Consider the following 23,535-nt stretch of genomic DNA (forward strand, 5'->3'; position numbering starts at 1 on the left):
TCAATGCTTAGTCACTTCACAATTGAAATAAAATGAGATCAAATGAGACAAGGACTTGCAAATTATTAGTTATATGTAATGACATTAAAGTGACTAAACACAAAGTATCAAAATTCGAAGTAGAATCAACCCCTGTGTATGAAAATTTAGTCAAGCATTATTTTATGGCTGAATTCCCCCTGAAATATACATTTGATTAATGCAAAAGCTTAGAAAACCACATCTATGTAATCGAGGTATCCCTCTTAGATGCACAAACCTTTCCCCTTGGCTTCCCATTGACTTTGAGGTTGTGTTCTCCTACACTCCTATATGCTTACTAGGGATACTACACTCCAACATGACGGATTCTAAGATATATTGTGATAGGGGGATGAGGGTTTCGGAAATTCTTGTTGCCACATGAAAGTCTTGCCATGTTTAGTTCAACAATACAGAAGAAAAATGCTCATGTAGAAGGATTTATGGTGATTTTTCAATTGTGGGAAATAGAAATGCCATACATTATGGTGCTTCTTGGTATAATATTACCGATTCATGGAGAAAGATCAATGGTTCCTTGGGTGGAACTATACCAATGTGTGGGTGGGACCAGGCTCATGAGATTCATTTTTTACTACCATCACAATGAACTACAACCAAATTGACTCATGAGATTCATTTTTTACTGCCATAACAATGAACTACATCCAAATTGGTTATAAAGGTTTGCATTGTTAAAAGCTATTTTTTAGCTTTAAAGTTTGACATAATAATTATAAAACCAAATCTCATTTGCTTAAATAACACGGAAACCCATAATATTAGTATTAGATAATTAAACATTATTAAAAAAAATTTATAGTTTTTTTTTTGTTTAATTATATAAAATCCAAATTTGAATTTGTTTAAAATTACAACTTACAACATGGTTAATTATTTTGTAATTTTGAAAAATCAAAAATATAAATTTTTGAAATGAGTATACAATAATATAAGAAAATATACATTCCATACATTTTGATATATTCATAAAATATAATGTTTTTAAAATTTATAAAAAAATAAATAATTATAATTAAAAAATTTAGCAATCATCCAAATTAAAAATTTAATTTTTGTCACATTTTCTTTCCCGCCTTAATGTATTTTAATGAATGTTGAGTAGTTGAAGAAAAAGGAAAGACCATTTTGCTGTGTTTTCTTCCCCGCCTTAGTGTATTCGATTGAATGTTGAGTAGTTGAAAAAATAGGATAGACCATTATGTCGCATTTTCTTCCCCACCTTAGTGTATTCCAATGAATATTGAGTAGTTGAAAAGAAAAAGGAAAGACCATAGCAAGTTTTCTTCCCCACCTTAGTGTATTGGAATGAATGTTGAGTAGTTGAAAAAAAAAGGAAAGACCATGGGCACGGTTCAATCTGATTTGTGGCTATATGGAAACAGGTGGCTATATGGAAACAGGTACAGGTAGATTGATCAATCTTTAGGGTTTCTAGATCTATGGCCATTCTTAGAATTGATTTGCAATTTTTTTTTATATTTTCACATGAAATGTATGTTGAATAGTTGAAAAAAAAAGGAAAGACTATGGGCACAGTACAATATGATCTGTGGCTATATGGAAACAGGTACAGGTCGTTGGATCAATTTTTAGGGTTTCTAGATCGATGGTCATTCTTAGAATTGATTTGCAAATTTGTTTTATATTTTCACATGAAATGTTGCACTAATTCCCTGGCAGTTATTGTTTCATGGTTGAATTTGGATGCGTTGAGAAATAAGATTGAGGAGGATCTCTTCAATGGCTTGCTCACAAAACATGGATCTATTTTCGCTGGGCAAATTTGGACCACGATGGAAGGATCAGAAGTCTTGGTCTTCTTTCAAGAGCCCAAGAAAATACTTGCACAGGTACCCTTTCTCTCCCTTAATTCCTTCCTCGATTTAAATTGCTTCAAATAATCTACCAACTTTTTCACCTGAAATTAGGTTATTTGGGTTTTGTTTTTTAAGAATTTAGCTTCAAATGAACTAGCCCCACAATTACTATATTTGCAATGAAATTTATATTAAATATATGTTGAACTTTTATAGTAGTTTGGTAGTATACCACACCAGAAATTACAAAAATAGTAGTTTGGTAGTATACCACACCAGGAAACAACTGAAAAAACAACAACGTAGACTTCTCAGGGTAATTCCCTGCCCTCCCTCATTTCAATGCAACACGAAAAGATTTTCTTGCTCTCTTTCCATTTCACAGCAGTTCTTAATAAGAAATCTCAATTTCAAGCTTTGTTACCAGAAACGAAACGAAAGTCTTCGTTTTTGAAAAAAACCATATAAAAACTGGAATGGTATGGAAAATAGTGTTTTATAGGGTAGTTTTCTTTTTTAATGCAAGAAACTGGGTTTTCCAAAAACGGTTCGTTTCTTAAAACTGCTTAATCTGGTTCATTTGCAATATGGATCTCTTCCCGATGGGACGTCGACGTGAATCATGAAAAGCATTGGTTTTCTAGATAGTTTTTGAAGGCATTTTCATAGTCTATGGTTAGAAGTCAACTATATATAGATTAGGTGCTAACGGAATAGGTTTGTTGCAAATAGGTTGGGTGTTTTCCCTAGTGACAACACCTTCCAATAGTGCTTAATATATCTTTAACAACATTGACTATTTAGGGATTTTATTAGTTAAAGTTATGTTAATTTTTTTAATTGTAGCCATTGATGTGTAGCAGTGTATGGTTAAGTTTTTACAAATTTTTTTTTTTGTTATTGTTGTGTTGCTTTTATTTAAAAGTGGATTTAGTGATTGTATCTAATATTTAAAATGTGTATTTTTATATAAAATTATAAATTTAAATGTATAAGGTTTATATATATATATTTTTATAAATTAGTAATGTATATAGATATTTTATATATATTTTTATAAATTAGTAGTTAAATAATTTAGTTAATTTTTCTAGTTAATTAATTATTTTATATAAACATTGGAACACAATATTTTTTTTTTGTCATTGGTCTAGTTTATAACCTCTCAAATTATTGGAAAAGGATTTTGATTAAACCATCCTATAGAAACTTTTATCAACTATTAGACTAACTATAATATTAAATATCATCAACCAAAGACATTAATTTAATATATAAAAAATAATAATTATCTATTATCCATCCCATTAATAGTTTTATCCCATAAATACTTTTTTCATCAGTGATAAGAGAGATTATGTTAGGTAATTTGCAATAATAAAGCTTAAGAGCAACAAGCTATTGATTAATATGTCTATAATACAAACATAATTTCAACTATGATAAATATGGAAAGTTTCATAATTACATAAAAATAGTGATAGAAATAATTGTAAATTTATAAAAATAAACAAGTCTCAAAAATCAAAATACAAAATAGAAATCCATCATTTAATAAATTTTAAATACAAAACAAATAGGAGTACTACTACAAGAAAATACTCCTCTTCATTTATAAATAACCAGCGTAGATCTATCTCTCTCGAGCATCAAGAGAGATCAACTTTCTCTCTCTCTCTCTCTCTCTCTCTCTCTCTCTCTCGCTACAAACCTCTTTAAGTGAAGAGATTTGATCCTCTCAACACTTGATCCACAGTTAAAATGGATCTAGGTTGCTTTAGTTATTAGCCTTTGAATAGGCTACATTGCAGAAAAATACCATGTACAAAAACCATGGGAAAAAACTATGCACTGGAGAATTTTATGTTTTTTAAATTTTTTATTTGATTTGATTTTGTTTTATTTTGACTGAGTTAAAATTCCAATTATTATAACATATTGCCGAGGTGGAAAGGGTCTCTTGGCACAAAAATCTAACAACCAAAAATATATTAAGAGGGGCCTAGAATAAAATACCTAGATTATGACATTTCTTTTCAAGACTTCAAGGTCTCTTTGGCTTGTTTTAATTTATGAAAGAAAATTGATGAAAAAAAACTAATAAAAACCATGGAATCTAACAAAACCATGTGCAAAAACTAGCAAATTAAATGAATATAAAGTACAAAAATATATTAAGAGGGGCCTAGAATAAAATACCTAGATTATGACATTTCTTTTCAAGACTTCAAGGTCTCTTTGGCTTGTTTTAATTTATGAAAGAAAATTGATGAGAAAAAACTAATAAAAACCATGGAATCTAACAAAACCGTGTGCAAAAACTAGAAAATTAAATGAATATAAAGTACAAAACCATGGAATATAACAAAACTATTGGCCATAACATTTTTTCAAAAGTTATTTGAACATAAACAAATCTAGGGACTAAGAAAGAATGGTTTGGTAAGTTCTAACCATGGGTGATAACATTTTTTTTAAAGTTATTTTAACATAATCATATTTAACAACTAAAAATGAATGGTTTGGTATGTTTTTTTCCGAAGGTGACAAAACCTATCACACTCAGGTGTCAAACCAACAGTGAGGACAGCCATCTCTGGCTGCTATCCACGAATGTCGGTTTGACTCATCACCGTTATCAAGGAAAACCACGCCACCTGTAATAACCCGCTGGTTTGGTATGTTATAACCACAAGTGATATTTATATATAATATTTAACTAAGTAGAAATTTAAAAAAAAAACACAATTTAATAATTTATTTCACTTATTTACATTGATCAACCACACTTGTTAATTGGAAACATTGACTGAGATAACAAATTTTATAAAATGAAAATTAATAAAAAATAACTAATATCAAGAAAGAATATCTAAATTTAACTATTAAAATTTAACATAAAAATAAATTTACTATACAAAACCATATATATGATGCATTAAAATAATTAATATAAAACATGACTACATATAATAATCATTTAATCAATGCAAATACAAATATGAGATAGCCATTATACACTTTAACAATAATTATGGTAAATAATATATACTAACCCAGATCCATCTTAATTCGGATATACCAACACCCTAAAGGGATCAAATCTCTTTTATAAATTAGTAATGTGTAGAGATATTTTATGTATAGTTTTATAAATTAGTAGTTAAATAATTTAGTTAACTTTTTTTCTCACAAACTAGCAATTTAATATCTAGTTCAACTATACTTTTAAAATATATTATTTTTATTATTATAAAGATTAGTTTTCTATTATAATGGATTAAAGATAATTTTTTGAAAGTTTTCTCTTTAGATTTTGTCTTCAAACACGTGTTGTAGTATTTATGGTTCTGCAAGTGGCAATAGTTTGAGACAACCCTCTATTTTTGGCTCTATATCCAATGGAGATCAACTCAATCTCCACCATCTTGTTACACAACCATGAAAACAATAACCCAATAATTGTGTGGAAAATGATACAATAGATCCCAACTTTGAGGTCCACTCATGTCACATCCAAGAATATATACAATGTATGTGGGATCATGTACTCATCTGGAAAATGCAAAGGCTAAATCAAACTTGAATTCGGTGCCAAGTGTTTCTTCACTATTGTATTTGCCAGCCTAGAGGATCAAACATGGGTATTCAAGAATGGATTATGTGAGAAATGGAAGCTTTGTTGATCACTGTAAGTATTAAGGAATGACCAATGTGAGCAGATAAAGCCTATGGGAAACTACCTATGAACCATAGTATTCGAGAATGTTAATGATGAATGATTGGTTTTATGTTTCATATTTTTCTTGTTTTTTCTCTCTCCTAGTTTCTTGAATGTGAAACAAATGCTTGGTTGTATGCTTCATATTCTTCTTGTTTTTCTCTCTACTCATTTCTTGAATGTGAAATCTCCAAACTTCGTTTCTCGTCTCGTTGTCGTTTCTCGTTTCGTTTCCCCTTTCTAGTTTCTAGTAACATAGATTTCAAGCCCTTCCTTCTAGCTTTGGTTGAATTTCTGCATTGCTCTCAACTCCAAAAGCAGGAGATAGAAGAGATGGGTAGACAGATTGGTACCCGAGATAGAGTTAAAGAGGAAGAAACATTGAGTCAGACACTAAAAGATTCCTCTCATGGGGTAAAAGGATCACAACAAGGCCACAGTAAGTCCCTGAGAGAGAACGAAGATGCTACTGCATGCAGTGGTAACAATTAGAGTATGGTGCAACGCCGTATATTGAGGTCCACCAATGACATCATATTAGCAAAAATCTAAGCATGAAAATAGATTGAAACAAAAACAAAAGGGAAACCCTCACTAACTCGTTAGGCCCTTGCTCAATAATCGGGCAACATTTGGGTATGAAAAATCAGGGATCCCTTCTTCAAAGTCCCTGTTTGCTTTTATAGATCTCTTCATATTGATGGATGGATTCGACCCTCCTCGAATGGCCATTGGATGAGTGCTAGGAAGTTGCATTCATTAAACTTCCTGGCAACTGTTTGAAATTTTTTTAATTTAAAACTTTTATACAGAACTTTGACTTTCACATTTTGTAATTTGGTGCATATGTTTTCTGTGTTGGCATTATGATTCTGGTATGGCTCTATGATACAGATGTTGTACTTGATGGCAACACCTTCAAGTGGAAATGCTCTGATTAGGCTCTCAAAATGTTGGAAATTAAGAAGTACGCAGGAGAATAGTTCAAAAGGTGCGTACCCGCAGGTACACTGTGAAGGGACTGCGGCCGCACATGCAGGTCACCCGTTCAAAAGGTGCGTACCCCCAGTTCACTTACTTCAAGGCAGAGAAGCGCGCTCACGTGGGGTTTCTTATGTTTGGCCCGTGGTATTTAGCCTGCCGTTCTTGATTCTATGGTTTTGGCCCGTGGTATTGTTTTATATTATTATTATTATTGCGCCCCATGTTTTTGGGCCCCTTGTATTGGTTATCTATGGTATTGATCCATGATTTTAGGAAGAGCTTGCCTATATAAAGCAAAGGAGATCACTTGGCCAAGGCATATTTTGCAAATTGAATATCTTAAGATCTGAAATATTGGGTTATCGATTTAAAAGCTTGATCTATATAAAAGTGAGGTTGAAAGTGAATCTATGAAGCATGATCTCTTGGGCGCATGATCAGATCTGGGCATCTGACTATCTGTGGCACACTGGTGGACTGCCAATTCGGCCCTAATCAGAGGTACGCAGGTGATTAACGGTGCAAGTGCATGGGTACGCACAGCAGAAGAAGGAGAAGTGCGTGGGTACGCAGAGCAGAAAAAGGCGCAGTACGTGGGTACGCAGCGCGACAAAGGTTCAGTTGTGTAGGCACAGTGAAAGTACGCGGCACTTCAGAAGCCGCAGGTGCGTAAGTACGCAGCGCGATAGCATCTGTGGGTGCGTGGCTACAGTAGAAGTACGCGGCGCGATCGCATCTGTGGGTGCGTGGCTACAGTAGCAGTACGCGGCGTGATCGAAGAGACAGTGCGTGGGTACATGGTGCAGCAGAAGGCTCTCTGCGGGTATACACAGGGGAGCAGAAGGTGAAGTGCGGAGCCACGCAGGCCAGATAAAGGAGAACGATGTATCTGTCTTAAGACTCTTGTTGACTGAATTTTCTGTTGATAAGGTGCTCTGGGTTTAGTTTACTGTTATTGTTGATCTGGTTACTGCAGTTGACTGGGTGATTTACTTGTACTTGATGATCTCTTGATGTTTATGGATCTAGTTTGAAAATTTATGAAAAGTGGTCCTTGAAAGAAAAGAAGTAGGGGGTTGTAGCTCCCTTCCAGGATAGACTGGAAAATGAGAGAGAGTTGTAGCTCTCTGCAGGTTGCAGCCTGCGTACTGGTAAAGGACTGCACCAGTATAAAACCATTGTAAAAGGAGTTTCTAATTTGAAAGAAGATAGAGACATATTGCAGCAGGTAGTTTTCACCCACATTGGGTTTCCACCTTACATCTGGTGTTCTTTGGTGTGACTATCTATTTTCTTTGTTCATGCTCATTATTTTATGGTACTGACATGCAAAAAAAATTCAAAGTATAAATAAGGAAGATTTATTAAAAGAACTTGATAATACTGATTCACCCCCCCTCTCAGTATTATTTCCAACAATTGGTATCAGAGGAGGTCCTTCAGAGAAGCTTGATCGCTTAAAGGAAGATCATTCATCATGAGAAACTATGAGAGGGAAGCATCAATCAGGCCACCAATCTTTGATGGGACAAACTTCAATTATTGGAAGGTAAGAGTTACTGCCTATCTTCAATCTCTTGGTACAGAAGTTTGGGATATCATAGATACAGGCTACACTTTTCCTTCAGCTACTCCTACAGATTCGGCCGAGAAGAAGAAATATGAAACAAATGCTAAATCAGTCAATACTCTGCTAGGATGCTTATCTCAAACAGAATTCGTAAAGGTTATGCAATATAAATCCGCAAAGGAAATATGGGACAAGATTGTCTTGAGCTACGAAGGAGATGAACAGGTAAAGCGTGCTAAACTTCAAACCCTCAGGATTCAGTATGAGAATCTCAGAATGTATAATGATGAAAGTGTGGCTAACTATTTTCTTTGGGTAGACGAGATTGTTAATTGCATGAAAAACTTGGGTGAAGAAATAAAAGAGGCTATTGTGGTTGAAAAAGTTTTAAGATCATTGTCCCCCAAGTTTGAATCTAAAGTGTCTGCAATAGAAGAAAAGGAAAATCTACGAATTCTTACTATGTCCCAGCTACACGGAATTCTAACTGCTTATGAAATGAGAAAGGGAGGTCCATCAGACAAGAGAGAAGCTGCTTTCAAGGCTTTAGGCAAAGGAGACTACTATGAAGCAAGTTACATGCCAGAAGAAGAAGAAGAATCAAATTTTGTCAAAAATCTTCAACAGGGTACTGGAAGGTTCAGAGGTAAGTTACCTTTTAAATGCTTTGCTTGTGGAAGAGTAGGTCATTATGCTGCGAAATGTCCTCATAAGGATAAGATTGATAAAGGAAAGGAACCTGCTAGATGGAACAAGAAACAGATTGCAAATAAGAAAAGCTACTACACTCATGAAGATAGTGATGGTCTATCAAATAGTGATGAAGATGAACGACGTAATGACTATAAACTTTTAATGGCATTTGAAGATGATGATTACATGGATGCTATAGATGTGGATAGCTTTTATGAAGAAATTTCTAGACTCAAGACATGTATAGAAGAAAAGAATAGGATCATTGATACTCTACAACTTCAAATTGATGAAAAAGAAAAATATCTTGAAAAGTTAGAAGGTGAAATTGTTGGTCTTAGAAAAGAGATTGAGAAAACAAAGGCTATTAATCTTAAGTTTGTCAAAGGATCTGAAACTCTGGATGAGATCATCAATGTACAGCGTTCTCCTCTAAACAAGACAGGTTTGGGCTATAATGGAGAAACTTCTCAAGCATCCACCTCAAAGAGTTATCTTGATGCAGCAAGAAGGAATGAGAAAAAGCACAATGGAGATCACCAGGTAAAGCAGGGACCAATTACAAACAAAGACTATCAGGCAAACCAGGGGTAATCCATCTTAAGGATGAACAAAAGCTACAACCAGCCACAGGTAAAATCCTCTCAATTTGCTTCAAGAATGAATGACAATAGAAATTACAATCGTTTGTCTGGAAGATTTGATAACCGCAGAAGTTTCTTCAATGGACAATGCTTCTCTTGCCATAACTTTGGTCACAAAGCAGCTCAATGTGTTGCATATAAAACGATCATGACTAGAGAAGCTCAAAAACAAAGAAGTATGACCGGGATTACAAAAAGGACCTATAACAAATTTTCGGTTCTTGAAAATGAAGTTGAATGTTCTATTTGCAATAACTTTGGTCATGAAGATTCTGAATGCAGGAGCAGGTTTCAGCAGACAAAGGAACAAGCCTCAAGCACCAAAACATGGAGAATAAAGGAACCACAAACAGAAAGATGTGGGATAGCATTTTATGCAGAGGGACAAGAAAATCTATGGTACATTGACAGTGGATGTTCGAAGCATATGACAGGTGATAAAGAAAAACTTGAATCATATTCTGCTTTAGAAAAGGGAAAGAAAGTTTCTTTTGGAAATGATACTCCTGCAGCTATAAAAGGAAAAGGCACTGCTCAGTTAAAAGAAAAGGTCAAAGCTGGAAATGTTTTATATGTTGATGGGTTGAAGCATAATCTTCTAAGTGTCAGCCAGATGTGTGATCAAAGAACCGAGGTGATATTTAGATCAAATGGATGTCTTGTTCGTGATCTTGATACAGGTAAAGCAGTGATCAAAGGTAAAAGAACTCCAAATAATCTATACATATTTGAAGAAGGAAAACAACAATTCTATCTAAGCAAGGATGATGAACACTAGTTATGGCATCGGAGGTTGGGGCATCTAAGCTTTTCACAAATAAGGAAAGCATGCAAATATCAGGCAGTTCGCGGTCTTCCAGATATCAAAATTCCAGACAACACCATATGCAAATCATGTCAGTTTGGAAAGTAAACCAGAACTAACTTTCCAGAGAAGGAAGGATCAGCTAGCATGCCTCTTGAGCTTGTACATACAGATGTATGTGGACCATTCAGGAAAAGGACACCTCGAGGAGAAGAATACTTGATATTATTCATTGATGATTTCTCCAGGTTTGTCTGGTTAGGACTTATGAAGCATAAAGATGAAGCATTCGAAAAATTCAAATCCTTTAAAGCCTTGGTTGAAAATGAATCAGGATACAAAATTAAGTGCCTCAGATCCGACAGAGGTGGGGAGTTTACCTCAAATGAATTTTTCGATTTTTGTGAAGAACATGGGATAAGAAGAGAATTCTCTACAGCTAGAACTCCTTAGCAAAATGGAGTAGTGGAAATAATGAACAGAACAGTCCAACAAATGGCTCGTGCTATGCTTGATGAGTCTGGAACTCCCACAACTTTCTGGGGTGAAGCTGGATATGCTGCGGTTGTTATTCTCAACAAAACAAATGTCTGGGTGAACAGCACTCAAACTCCTCATGAGCTCTGGTATGGTGAGACTCCTTCGGTAAAGCACTTCAAAATCTTTGGGAGCAAATGCTATATTAAGAATACTGATGAGCAACTTGGCAAACTTGAACCTAGAGTAGATGAAGGCATTCTTCTTGGTTATTCTCCACACAGCAAAGCATACAAGTGCTACAATAAAAGACTTGGAAGAATTGTTGACAGCATTGATGTAGTGGTTGATGAGAAGGGATACATTCCTAGGCAAGTAAATCATGAAGATATCGAAGAAGATGAAGACTACCCTCAAAGACAGAATGATGAAGAAGAAGAACCTCAAGAAGAACCAGAAGAGCAGATAAGGATAGAAGAGAAGACTCCATCCAGATATGTTCAGAAGAATCATCCAGAATCTCAGATTTTGGGGCAGAAAGAAGCAGGTGTACAAACAAGAAGAACAGTTGCAGAAGCTTCAAGCTATTTGGCATTACTCTCCTCCACTGAACCACAAAATGTGAAAGAGGCATGCAAAGATGAATGTTGGGTCAAAGCAATGGATGAAGAACTTGAGCAGATCGAAAAGAACAATACTTGGGAGCTGGTTCCTAGACCAAAAGATAAGAATGTTATAGGGACAAAATGGGTCTTCAAAAATAAATTGAATGAAAATGGAGAAGTAATTAGAAACAAGGCCAGACTTGTTTGTAAAGGGTATGCGCAGCAAAAAGGAATAGATTTTGAAGAAACTTTTGCTCCTATTGCAAGACTTGAGGCCATCCGAATGTTCCTTGCTCTCTCAAGCTTTCAAAACTTCAAAGTATTTCAAATGGACGTGAAATCAGCCTTTTTGAATGGAGACTTGGAAGAAGAAGTTTACATTGAGCAGCCAGATGGTTTCATTCTTGGAAATGATCCAAATCTTGTATGCAGATTGAAAAATGATCTCTATGGTCTCAAAAAAGCTCCAAGGGCTTGGTACTATCGTTTGGACAAATATCTTCATCAACAAGGTTTTTCAAAAGGATCAGCAGACAGCAATATTTATATAAAAGTTGAAAATGACAAATTGCTAATACTTGTTGTGTATGTAGATGACATTATCTTTGGCAGCAATGAAGAAGCTATGAGTCAAAGCTTTGCCTTGGTGATGCAGAAAGAATTCGAAATGTCCTTGCTGGGAGAACTGACATATTTTCTTGGTTTGCAAATCCAACAAAAGGAAGGAGGAATCTTTTTGTCTCAAACCAAGTATCTCAAGCAGATTTTGAAGAAATATGGCATGGAAGATGCAAAACCAGTATGTACACCCATGGTCACAGGATGTAGCCTCAGTGCAAATGATGAATCAGCAGCAGTGCATCAACCAACCTACAGATCTATGATTGGAAGTCTACTTTATTTGATAGGTACCCGACCAGACATCATGCATGCAGTGGGAATAGTTGGAAGATTTCAAGCAAATCCGAAGGAAGCTCATCTTCAGGCAGTGAAGAGAATCTTTAAATATCTTCAAGGGACTCAAAATTATGGCTTATGGTATCCTAGAGATACAGATCTCACACTTCATGCTTATACAGATGCAGATTGGGCAGGAAGTGTGGATGACAGGAAGAGCACAAGTGGTGGTGCGCTCTTTATGGGTTCCAGATTAGTATCTTGGTTCAGCAAGAAATAGAGTTCGATTGCCTTGTCTACAGCTGAAGAAGAATATGTTGCTGCTGCATCTTGCTGCACTCAACTCCTTTGGATGATGCAGACCTTGCAGGATTTTCAAATCACTTGTACACCACCTATCTCCATCTTATGTGATAACACAAGTGCAATCAGCATTTCAAAAAACCCAGTCATGCATTCAAAGACGAAGCACATACCGATCAAGTATCATTTTCTCCGGGAACAAGTACTTGAACAAAAGGTCAAGTTGGAGTATGTTCCTTCTAAGGAACAAGTTGCTGATATACTCACCAAACCATTGCCCAGGGAGACCTTTGAATACCTCAGGCAAAAGCTGGGGGTTGTTGATGCATCATCTTGTTGAATCTCTTCTGATGGTTGGTTGTACGCAAGGCTCATCTAGGGCATATGCGTATATGTGCTGGGTTGCGGATTGGTTGAAGATCGAATGGCACAGGTTCAGGGGGAGCATATAATGCATTGTTGGCATTATGGACGACGTACAGAAGGAGATCATGGATGCTGGTCTGAATATTGCTGCAATATGTCTCTATCTCTTTCATAGTCATTTATGGTGTTTGGTGGATTATGGTTCTTCTTTGTAGATCTGGTTTATATTCAGGAGGAGCATGTTCTTAGGGGGAGCATAACCCTTTGCCCTTGATGTCAAAGGGGGAGAATGACATTGAAGATTTTGAGGTTGCCATCAAGTCCAAAGGGGGAGATTGTTGGCATTATGATTCTGGTATGGCTCTATGATACAGATGTTGTACTTGATGGCAACACCTTCAAGTGGCAATGCTCTGATCAGGCTCTCAAAATGTTGGAAATTAAGAAGTACGCAGGAGAATAGTTCAAAAGGTGCATACCCGCAGGTACGCCATGAAGGGACTGCGGCCGCACATGCAGGTCACCCGTTTAGAAGGTGCGTACCCCCAGTTCACTTACTTCAAGGCAGAGAAGCGCGCTCACGTGGGGTTTCTTATGTTTGGCGCGTGGTATTTAGCCCGCCATTCTTGATTCTATGGTTTTGGCCCGTGGTATTGTTTTATATTATTATTATTATTATTGAGCCCCATGTTTTTGGGCCCCTTGTATTTGTTATCTATGGTATTGATCCATGATTTTAGGAAGAGCTTGCCTATATAAAGCAAAGGAGATCACTTGGCCAAGGCATCTTTTGCAAATTGAATATCTTAAGATCGGAAATATTGGGTTATCGGTTTAAAAGCTTGATCTATATAAAAGTGAGGTTGAAAGTGAATCTATGAAGCGTGATCTCTTGGGCGCATGATCAGTTCTGGGCATCTGACTATCTGTGGCACACTGGTGGACTGCCAATTCGGCCCTAATCAAAGGTACGCAGGTGATTAACGGTGCAAGTGCGTGGGTACGCAAAGCAGAAGAAGGAGAAGTGCGTGGGTACGCAGAGTAGAAAAAGGTGCAGTGTGTGGGTACACAGCGCGACAGAGGTTCAGGTGCGTAGGCACAGTGAAAGTACGCGGCGCTTCAGAAGCCGCAGGTGCGTAAGTACGCAGCGCGATAGCATCTGTGGGTGCGTGGCTACAGTAGAAGTACGCGGCGCGATCGCATCTGTGGGTGCGTGGCTACAGTAGCAGCACGCGGCGTGATCGAAGAGACAGTGCGTGGGTACGCGGTGTAGCAAAAGGCTCTCTGCGGGTATACGCAGGGGAGCAAAAGGTGAAGTACGGAGCCACGCAGGCCAGATAAAGGAGAACAGCATATCTGTCTTAAGACTCTTGTTGACTGAATTTTTCTGTTGATAAGGTGCTCTGGGTTTAGTTTACTGTTATTGTTGATCTGGTTACTGCAGTTGACTGGGTGATTTACTTATACTTGATGATCTCTTGATGTTTATGGATCCAGTTTGAAAATTTATGAAAAGTGGTCCTTGAAAGAAAAGAAGTAGGGGGTTGTAGCTCCCTTCCAGGATAGACTGGAAAACGAGAGAGAGTTGTAGCTCTCTGCAGGTTGTAGCCTGCGTACTGGTAAAGGACTGCACCAGTACAAAAACATTGTAAAAGGAGTTTCTAATTTGAAAGAAGATAGAGACATATTGCAGCAGGTGGTTTTCACCCACATTGGGTTTCCACCTTACATCTGGTGTTCTTTGGTGTGACTATCTGTTTTCTTTGTTCATGCTCATTATTTTATGGTACTGACATGCAAAAATAATTCAAAGTATAAATAAGGAAGATTTATTAAAAGAACTTGATAATACTGATTCACCTCCCCTCTCAGTATTATTTCCAACATTCTGCTCATGCCACATTTGTTTAAATAAACTACATATTTATTTTCTTTTGGTTACATTTCTCAACTATTGCCGTGGATTTATCCTGGACAAGTAATGAAAATAAGATATGTTCCAGGGAATTGAACATATGTTTTTTCATCACTTGTATCGATATACTTTGACAACACGGGCACGGAAACCCGAACCCATCACTTCATCGCACTATGACCGATAGAGACTTTCCTAGTTGTTGAGCACAACACATAGTCCATATCATTCAAAGATATACCGGTGTTATTATTTCACCTTGAGATGGATATATATTTGTTTTATTGTAGCAGGGAAACAACCGCTACATTACGATACATAAACTATACTCAAAGGCAAAAACTATTTTTCCTGTAAAACCACATTGAGAGTAAGAAGTATCTTCCCATGTGTCATCATAGAAAAATATTCCATTTTGCTAATTCATTGTGTTTCTCATTCTAGTGGCCGCCATTATTGTGCAAGTTTCTCTTGTCACTTTTTGCCTCCATGAAAGTTGATAAGAAAATGCTAAGACAATGCTAAATGTTAAATTTTAGCAAACATTCTGAAAAACTTTTTGATCCATTTTCTAACATGGTCCACAATTTGCTTTGATAGTACTACGATGTGTCTCTTCCAAAACTTGATTGTCTTTCATAGCTGGACAACTAATTTGATAAATGATCTCTTTAAATTTGTCTTGGACTCAAATGTTATTGGATGTTATTGAAGATGGGCCAAGTGTTCACCCAAAACATCCAAACATATCAATAACAACACATAGTGTAACAGAAATATTCATCCTCATGCAATTATTAAATTGCGGAAATATTCCTCTAAAAGCCTGGATTTCCCATACACTGGGGCTATTACTTATATAACCCCTGGTTTTAGTTTCTCTTGCTTGTTTGGTGATTCAGTTAGAATATGTAAAAATATAGAGTTCCTTGATGTCTTCACTCCAACTTCTTGGATGCCATCTCAAAGAAAGGCTCAAGGGATATTCCAAATATTATCTTTAGAGGTGGCCATTTCAACTCGAAAGGCCGAGTATCCATGCCATCAGTCACACTCTTCTATGCATGTGTACATTACCAAGCAATTTATCATCAATAAACATTGTTGCAAGACAATAATTGTTCAAATAAATTTCTGAGACATTCTGGATATCTAAAGAGATTTCCTTATAAATCTCAAGTTTAGCAAAGCATCCAACATATGGATCATGAAACAGTGAATCCTCACACTAATATATTGACCATAGGACTGAGACAAAGATATAAAAGTTGTAAACTCCCTCATGTAGATGAGAAAGTGGCGTTGGAAACTCCCCACGTTAGAATTGACATTCTTACCATATTCAAATGGTGCCATCCTCAATGTAAAAAATTCTTCAATAATATGGCCACTCTCCCACATCTGTCACTTCTCCCAATCCTCACGCTTAATTGGCACACTGCAGCTACGCATTCCATTCGAAAATGCGTATGTCTTGGGACTTTATATCCACTGGAGTGGGCCTTTATCCCTCTTCTATTACAAAGCAGACTTCTTAGGGTAGGGTAAATCACAACTCCCTGCCCTCCCTCATTTCAATGCAACATGAAAATCTTTTCTTGCTCTCTTTCCATTTCACGGCAGTTCTTCAATCAGAAATCTCAATTTCAAGCCCTTCCTTCTAGCTTTGGTTGAATATTTTCATTTCTATCAACTCCAAAAGCAAGTGATAGGAAGGATGGATAGAAAGCTTGGTACCCAAGCTAGAGTTAAAGAGGAAGAAACATTAAGTCAGACACTAGAAGATTCCTCTCGTGGGGTAAAAAGATCACAACAAGGCCACAGTAAGCCCCTGAGAAAGAAAGAAGATTCTACTGCATGCAGTGGTAACAATCAGAGTAGGTGCAACACTTTATATTAAGGTACCATTATCATCCCCTCAAGGCTTCGATTGCTGAGGAGAGAGAAAATATTTTAAAAGCAGAATCTAGAAAAATTGAGGCTATAATTAGCAAAGTGGAAAGCTTGCACAATTTTGTTTAGAGACCTCGTGAGCAAGTTACAAATGTTGATACACTCTTTGATCTCACATCCACACTCCTCGTTACTATTAAAAGATCACAAAACAATGATGGTGATACTCCAGTTGATTTTATTAGTAGTGATATTCTAAGAAACTATAGTGACTAAGCATATGGAAGCAGGTCTTTGGAAGGAAATGATGATCAAACCCAAATATCATGGAGAAATATTGGGCTTTTAGCTGCTTCTGTTTTCTAGCATGTGGCAGGAATTTGCACTATGCTTGGACCAATGGATAATGAACCCAAGCAAAGGAAAGTTATAGTACAGAGAAAACAGACTAAGCCGATAGAAAGTACTCGACCTGAAGTAGTGAAAGAGTCCCCAGAAGATGAAAAATAAAAAACAGACAAGAATATGGCAAGCATATTTAACATTTTGCGAAAACAGAAGCAAGCCAGATTAGAGAATTTGGTTCTAAATAGAATATCATTTTCCCATACAATAGAAAACATCTTTGCATTATCATTTCTAGTAAAGGATGGTAGAGTTGAAATAAATGTCGATGAAAATGGAAAACATTTTGTTGTCCCCAAAAATGCTCCCAGAGCTACAGAAATGGCATCTAGAGAATCTTCTTACAGCCAATTTGTTTTTCGGTTTGATTTTAAACACTGGAAGTTAATGATGGAAGTTGTTGAAAGTGGTGAGGAGTTGATGCCTCACAGAACCAATCCACTTATGATTCCTTGTTTTGAGAAGGCTGCAGAGACTCCTATTAGAGAGATTTCAAGAAACAGGGATAGAGTGGTACTTGCAACTCTTGAGGTGCATAAGGATGAATGTGGAAGTGATGATGGTGGTGGAGGTGTTCAAATACCAATGCCGAAGAAGCGAAATAAGTGTCTCCTATGAATTTTGCTACTTTTTTGGGTGCTTTTTGTTGGAAACTATCTCTATTTCTATCAATGCACTGTAATTCATACAGGAAGATAATCTTTAATTTAAGCAATCTGGTATATAAACAATGTTATCTTGTTCTCATAATTAGTTATAATTAAGTTTACTGGCAGTGAAAACCCCCGGTCATGTAGTACACCCCTTTAGGCATGGTTCCAAGGCCTGGGCAGAAGACTGGCATCACGTAAAAGGAAATTGTTAATGTAAGATGTCAAGTTTGATCTGTTAAACCATGATTAGTCTCCTTGTGACAGTATGTTGTAATTTTATGTTTGAAAAGTATTTTGAGATACCACACAAGAACAAAGTTTCTAATTGTGTAGTTGGTTTAATTTGAGAATACATAGAGATGAGAGTAGGGTAAGGCCAGGCGAAAATAGATGTAAATACAAAGGTTCAAAAAACTAGCTAGCAGCCCTTACCATACCCAAACCCTTTTACTGGCACTACAGGGATAGAGAGATCCACCCAGAGGCATGTGGAGAATAAGTAGGGATATGCATGCTCTAGATTGACTAATTGCTTGAGCCTAGCTCAAGCAGGCACAACTAGTATATGGAAAGAGATTAGGAATATATATCTATTAAGTATGTGTATATGAAATTCATTATGTCCCCTTTTGATTTTCAAGGTGGGAGGAATGAAATGGAGAAAGAGAGATTGTATTTGTCCTCTATATCCCACCTATCAAGACACTAGGATAAGTCCTAATAATAGGAGTTGGGTTCACTCATAAGTATATGATTGTAAAAGGCCATCATGAACTTTATTAAGCTAAGTCATCCTTTAGTTGAGTTTCATCCTTTAGTTGAAGCTTCAAGCAAGATACTCAGCCTCTTTTCAACCCTTCAGTCTTCCTGGAATAGCTATAGAACAACCCTATTTAACCCACATTGAATGCTTCTTCTTGATGTGATCTTAAACTTCAAACTTCAGCCCTTCTCCCTACAAGAGCAACCAAGAACAATACTCAAAACAACCTCTCTTTCACACGTTGTACCTATAGCAAAACATAAGACTTCCAAATTGCTTCTAGGGCTTCTTTCTTGCTGTATTATGGATCCTTCTTGTAGTGGTTAGGGCCTCCCTTTGACTGCTTCTAGGGCCTCTCTCAGTGAATCTACTTTAGACCTTCCTTTACTGTGGCTATTTGCTTCTTCTTGATGGCTGATAAGGGCCCCTCTCTTGCTATGGATTAAGGCCTCCTTTGCGGTGGATAAGAGCCTTCCTTTTGCTACGTATCTGGCCTCTCTTGACTACATCTTTATGCCTCTCTTGACTACATCTTAGGCCTCTCTCTAGATTGTGTCTTATGCCTCTCTCTTGTTGTGTCTAAGCCTCCTTTTGACTGCGGTTAGGGCTGCCTTTTATTGCAACTAGGGCTTCCTTTTTGACTGTGGCTAGAGCTCCTTCAAGACTGCGTCTAGGTCTCCCTTCATGACTGCAGTTAGCACTCCTTTGTGACCGCAACTAAGGCTCACACTATTGTAGCCTGCTAGCCTCGCACTGCCTGGGGACTCCTGCAATGTGGCACTTTCTGCTGCTTCATCACATCCATCTCTACCCACATCCGCCAGTCCTGCTACTCTCTCTTCGGGGCTCCCGTAGCAAGGTATAATCCAAGAGGTTGGGTACCTCAAGTATCTGCCCCTCATTGCTTGTAGTCCTCCTGACTATAGCTCGATGTCTCCCCACCTCTTCTCTAGATGTACATGATCACTCCCTGTAGTCCCTAGCATGCCCTGGGACACTATGACATGAGAAATAGTGCATTAACTATGCTAAAACGTCACTTTCTTATTAATTTGACCATGAATATCTCTTCTACAAAGCAATATTTCTTAGCTTTTTTTATGTTAGTGGTTTGATAAGAACATTTCTACAGTCTCTTCACTGACTTTCTTAAGGTTTTTAAATTTATGCTTTTTGACAAAAAAGGGCTAACATTTTACCCTAGCTAAGTAAGGATTCTTTAAATAACGTTCTAGCTTGGTTCCTTTTTGTTCCATCTAAGCTTGGAAAAGTGTCATGAATTTACATTGAACAATGTAAGAATCTAGTCTTCTCCAGAAACAATCAAGCCAACTCTTTCATTTTGCAAATTACCTACCAGTTTTGGACATATTCTTTGAAATTTCTATGCTGAAGGTGTTGGATTTAGGTAAGTGATACAAAATGCACACCTACAGTTCTATTGTTCACCTATTAGACCAGTGAAAATTATAGGCAAAATTGGAAGGGTTGGACATGAATGTTCCAACCATACTCTTATTGGCTTGCAATACATATATTCATAACAAATACCTACAATACTATTGTTCACCTATTCTGCTAGTGCATATTGTAGGCAAACTATTAATGTTGGACTTCGTTTTCTCAAGTTCACACACCAGTGCTAAAGATGCAACGTATTGTGTGCATCCTTAGATATGTTTGACATTGCAAGCTAACTGTTTAAATAAATGCATGTATAAAACTTCTATATTAGCAAAATAACCATCAATATTTTTTTCTAGCATTTTGGGTTGAATTCACAATAGTATGCTAAAAAGTGTCATTTCAATGTCTGGAAATTAGGATATATAAATGTGAGATATATACTCTACATCTTTGGGTTATATCCTTTTCAAATATGAGTTTTTTTAGGCTACATGTTAATTGTTTGAACTTTGAACTTTGAATAAATTCCTGAATGGACTTCGTAAATACTCGAATGAATGGACTTCATAAGGCAATGGTACCATAAATTGTGTTATTTCAAAGATTTGACTTCCATATTTTCACAAAATATAATGTCCTCAATAAATACTTATGTTTAGGATTATATATGTGTTGGAGCGGTTCCTTTATGTTTTACTATAATCCTGATGCTAACAAGCTTTAGCTGACTTTTTTCATCAATTGTTCATAGAATATGCAAAAGATTTCATTGTCAAAATGTGGCAAAAATTACATTTCTCCTTATTTATTTTTTTATTGTTCATGACAAGATAATCATGTTGCAAGAATGAGATATCCTACAGTCTGTTTCAATTTGTGGATATCTTTTTTCCTCCCATTTTTTACAAGGATGTAGATTTGATTTTCATGTTGATGGTTTTTGCATGTATCTTATCTAGCCCCAAATGTTGGTAATGGAGCGGATCTTGAGAAGTAATCGTTGAAACAGACTATCAAAGGTTAATGTTACAATACCACTTTCACCTGGTATCAAAAAAAGTTTAATGGTAAGTGACATAAATAAGAGTTATTTAATGACAGGGTTGAAAGGAAAACCTCATGTCTTAGTTCTACGTCATTTATTTGTGTTTCTTAGCTCCAAGTCATCTGTTTTTGAGCTTTACCAGATCAATTATTTCACTAATACAATATGCATGGATTGTATTTCTCACCCAATGTTAGTTCCTTAACATGGTTGATATAACATTCAATTCTAGGCCACTTTTATTTTAAGTCAAAGATTTTATTGATTAAAAGGATGTTCATATTTTGATTGGTTTACTTGGAGCTTGATTTAAAAAAAAAAAAATCTAAATTCCACGTGGATGTTAATTTTTCAGGGTGAGCTCTTTGCACCAGTAAGGTCAGATGAGTCCTAGAACATAGGTATACAACAAGAACATCTTTGGCCTTTGTTGTGTATCTGTTATTCTTTATATCATTGATGGATGGTTATTGATTATGTAAAATAGAGGATGGGCAGGTCTTGCCAATTCTCTTGACAAAACAAAATAAAATGGAGTGGCAGAATTGTGTTTTAAAGGGTGAGCCATAAATTAGTACTTGAAAGGTAGAACTTGAGAATGGCAAGCTATCTGATCTGGATCTAGAGACACAATAGACCGTGGAAAAAAAATGATGGTATTGACAAGTCTTCCCAGAAAATAAGCTCTAATTGTTAGACCACTACCCAAATTTTAGTTATCTACAATGGAAATAGTGACTCTAGCTTTACTTGTATGAATAATGACTTTGGCCATTGTCCTATTCATTTCCTATGAAGGATTTTGATTTTCAAACTCCAACTAGTTTGTTGTTAAATTAAGTAAAGCTTTGATGACAAACTTATAGTTTTCAAATCTCTTTTCTAAATCTATTTTCTTGAGCAAATTTGTCTTTTTACTTTAGGTACTATAGATTGCTACTGTGTGACATATGCTATGATATAATTGCCTGGATAAATAGACAAAAGTGGTGTACAACATAGTCTTTTTTAAATCTAAAGAAATAGTATTTTCAAATACAAAGTTTATTAATTAAGAACATCTTCTAGACTTCTTTGCTAAGTTATGATTAAGTTATGATTATATTTCGGTAGGGGATTTTGTGTACGTTGATATTGTGTTGTCTCTTTGGTTTTTGTCAAGTAACAATGGTTAATAAGGAATGTGTTCTTGAGCAGCAGGCACACATCTTATTCTACTATCAACATGAAACTCCATGGCTTTCAGGCATGGAAACAAAAACGCAGATGTTAGTGGGATATCCAAAGTCCGTGTTAGATGAATTTAATACTAGTGATGATTTTGATTCCTTGTCAGATAAAGAATGTCATGAGTCAAATTCAAATAAATAGAAGCAGCTCAAGAATGAAGGTGAAGCTATTGCTTTCTGTCCAAGTCAATTTCTTTTATTTGTTGGTTGCTATCATGTTTTGAGTGTGGACTTGTGAAATTCCAAATTGCATGTTGGTTTATGTAAAGGGGATATATATATATAATTTTTTTATTATCATATGTCGTTCATGGTTTCCGAAGATCCATGTTACATTTGCACAGAATTTTAGATATCATTCAGATATCTAAACACCAAACAACAACAACATTGAGATTTTTCTTTCACTCAACCTATAACATATTGCATCTGTCTTCATCAATGTTCTTCTTCCATATGTTATCAACTTATGACATTTCCTTTGCAATATTTGGTGCATTTTCTAGTTATAGGTCATTTATAGATTATAAATGTCTTCAGACTTTCACTTCTAATTGAGTATTCAACTGAACATATTGATTCTCTTATACATAATTATTTTTCCCTCCACCCACTTTTCATAACTTCCATAACCATTAGGTAGGGACCTGTAGCTTCGATGTTGCTTTGCTTGTTTAGTAAAATATTGTCAAGACTTTAATTTATTGAAAGTTGTAGAATTTACAATTTATGAAGTTTCAAGGTCTAATTTTAAAAGTCTAATTCTTTAAAGGGTGCTAGCTCAATGGAAGAGCACCTGCTTTACAAGTAGGAGGTTGGTGGTTCGATTCCATCATGCCCTGACATGATCCATATGGAATGAGCTTTTGACCATCACCAATGAGCTTTGGTGACATTTTTCAACTATCACCAAAATATGAAATGGTGATGGTCAACGAACACCACCATATATATGCATCAATAGTGACGAACCTCAAAGGTATGTAACCATAAATCATTGTTGTTGATATGAAATGGTAACGGTCGATGTCTGTCATTATAGTCATTATTTGTGACAGACCTTGAATGTCACCACAACACCTATACTTATGGCAATGCGGCTTTTGGTGAGGGTCAACGAAAGTCACCATATATATGCACCAATAGTGATGACCATGAAAGGTCCATCACAAAAAATCATTGTTGTTCATATGAAATGGTGACAGTCACTATCCGTCATTATAATCAATATTCGTAACGGACCTTTAATGTCACCATAACACCTATACTTTTGGTGACTTTCATTTTTTTGTGACGGA

At 36.1% G+C, this 23,535-nt stretch overlaps 1 pseudogene; it reads left to right on the plus strand.

Annotated features, from left to right (window-relative positions):
- LOC149147070 (non-structural maintenance of chromosomes element 4 homolog A pseudogene) overlaps nt 1-17,758 on the plus strand; it is a 49,407-nt pseudogene extending 31,649 nt beyond the window's left edge.
- Nucleotides 17,759-23,535: the final 5,777 nt, after the last annotated feature.

This window comes from Pinus tabuliformis, chromosome 9, assembly GCF_031772625.1.
Source record: "Pinus tabuliformis cultivar Carrire ecotype Pingquan chromosome 9, CPIR1, whole genome shotgun sequence".
Taxonomy (NCBI): domain Eukaryota; kingdom Viridiplantae; phylum Streptophyta; class Pinopsida; order Pinales; family Pinaceae; genus Pinus; species Pinus tabuliformis.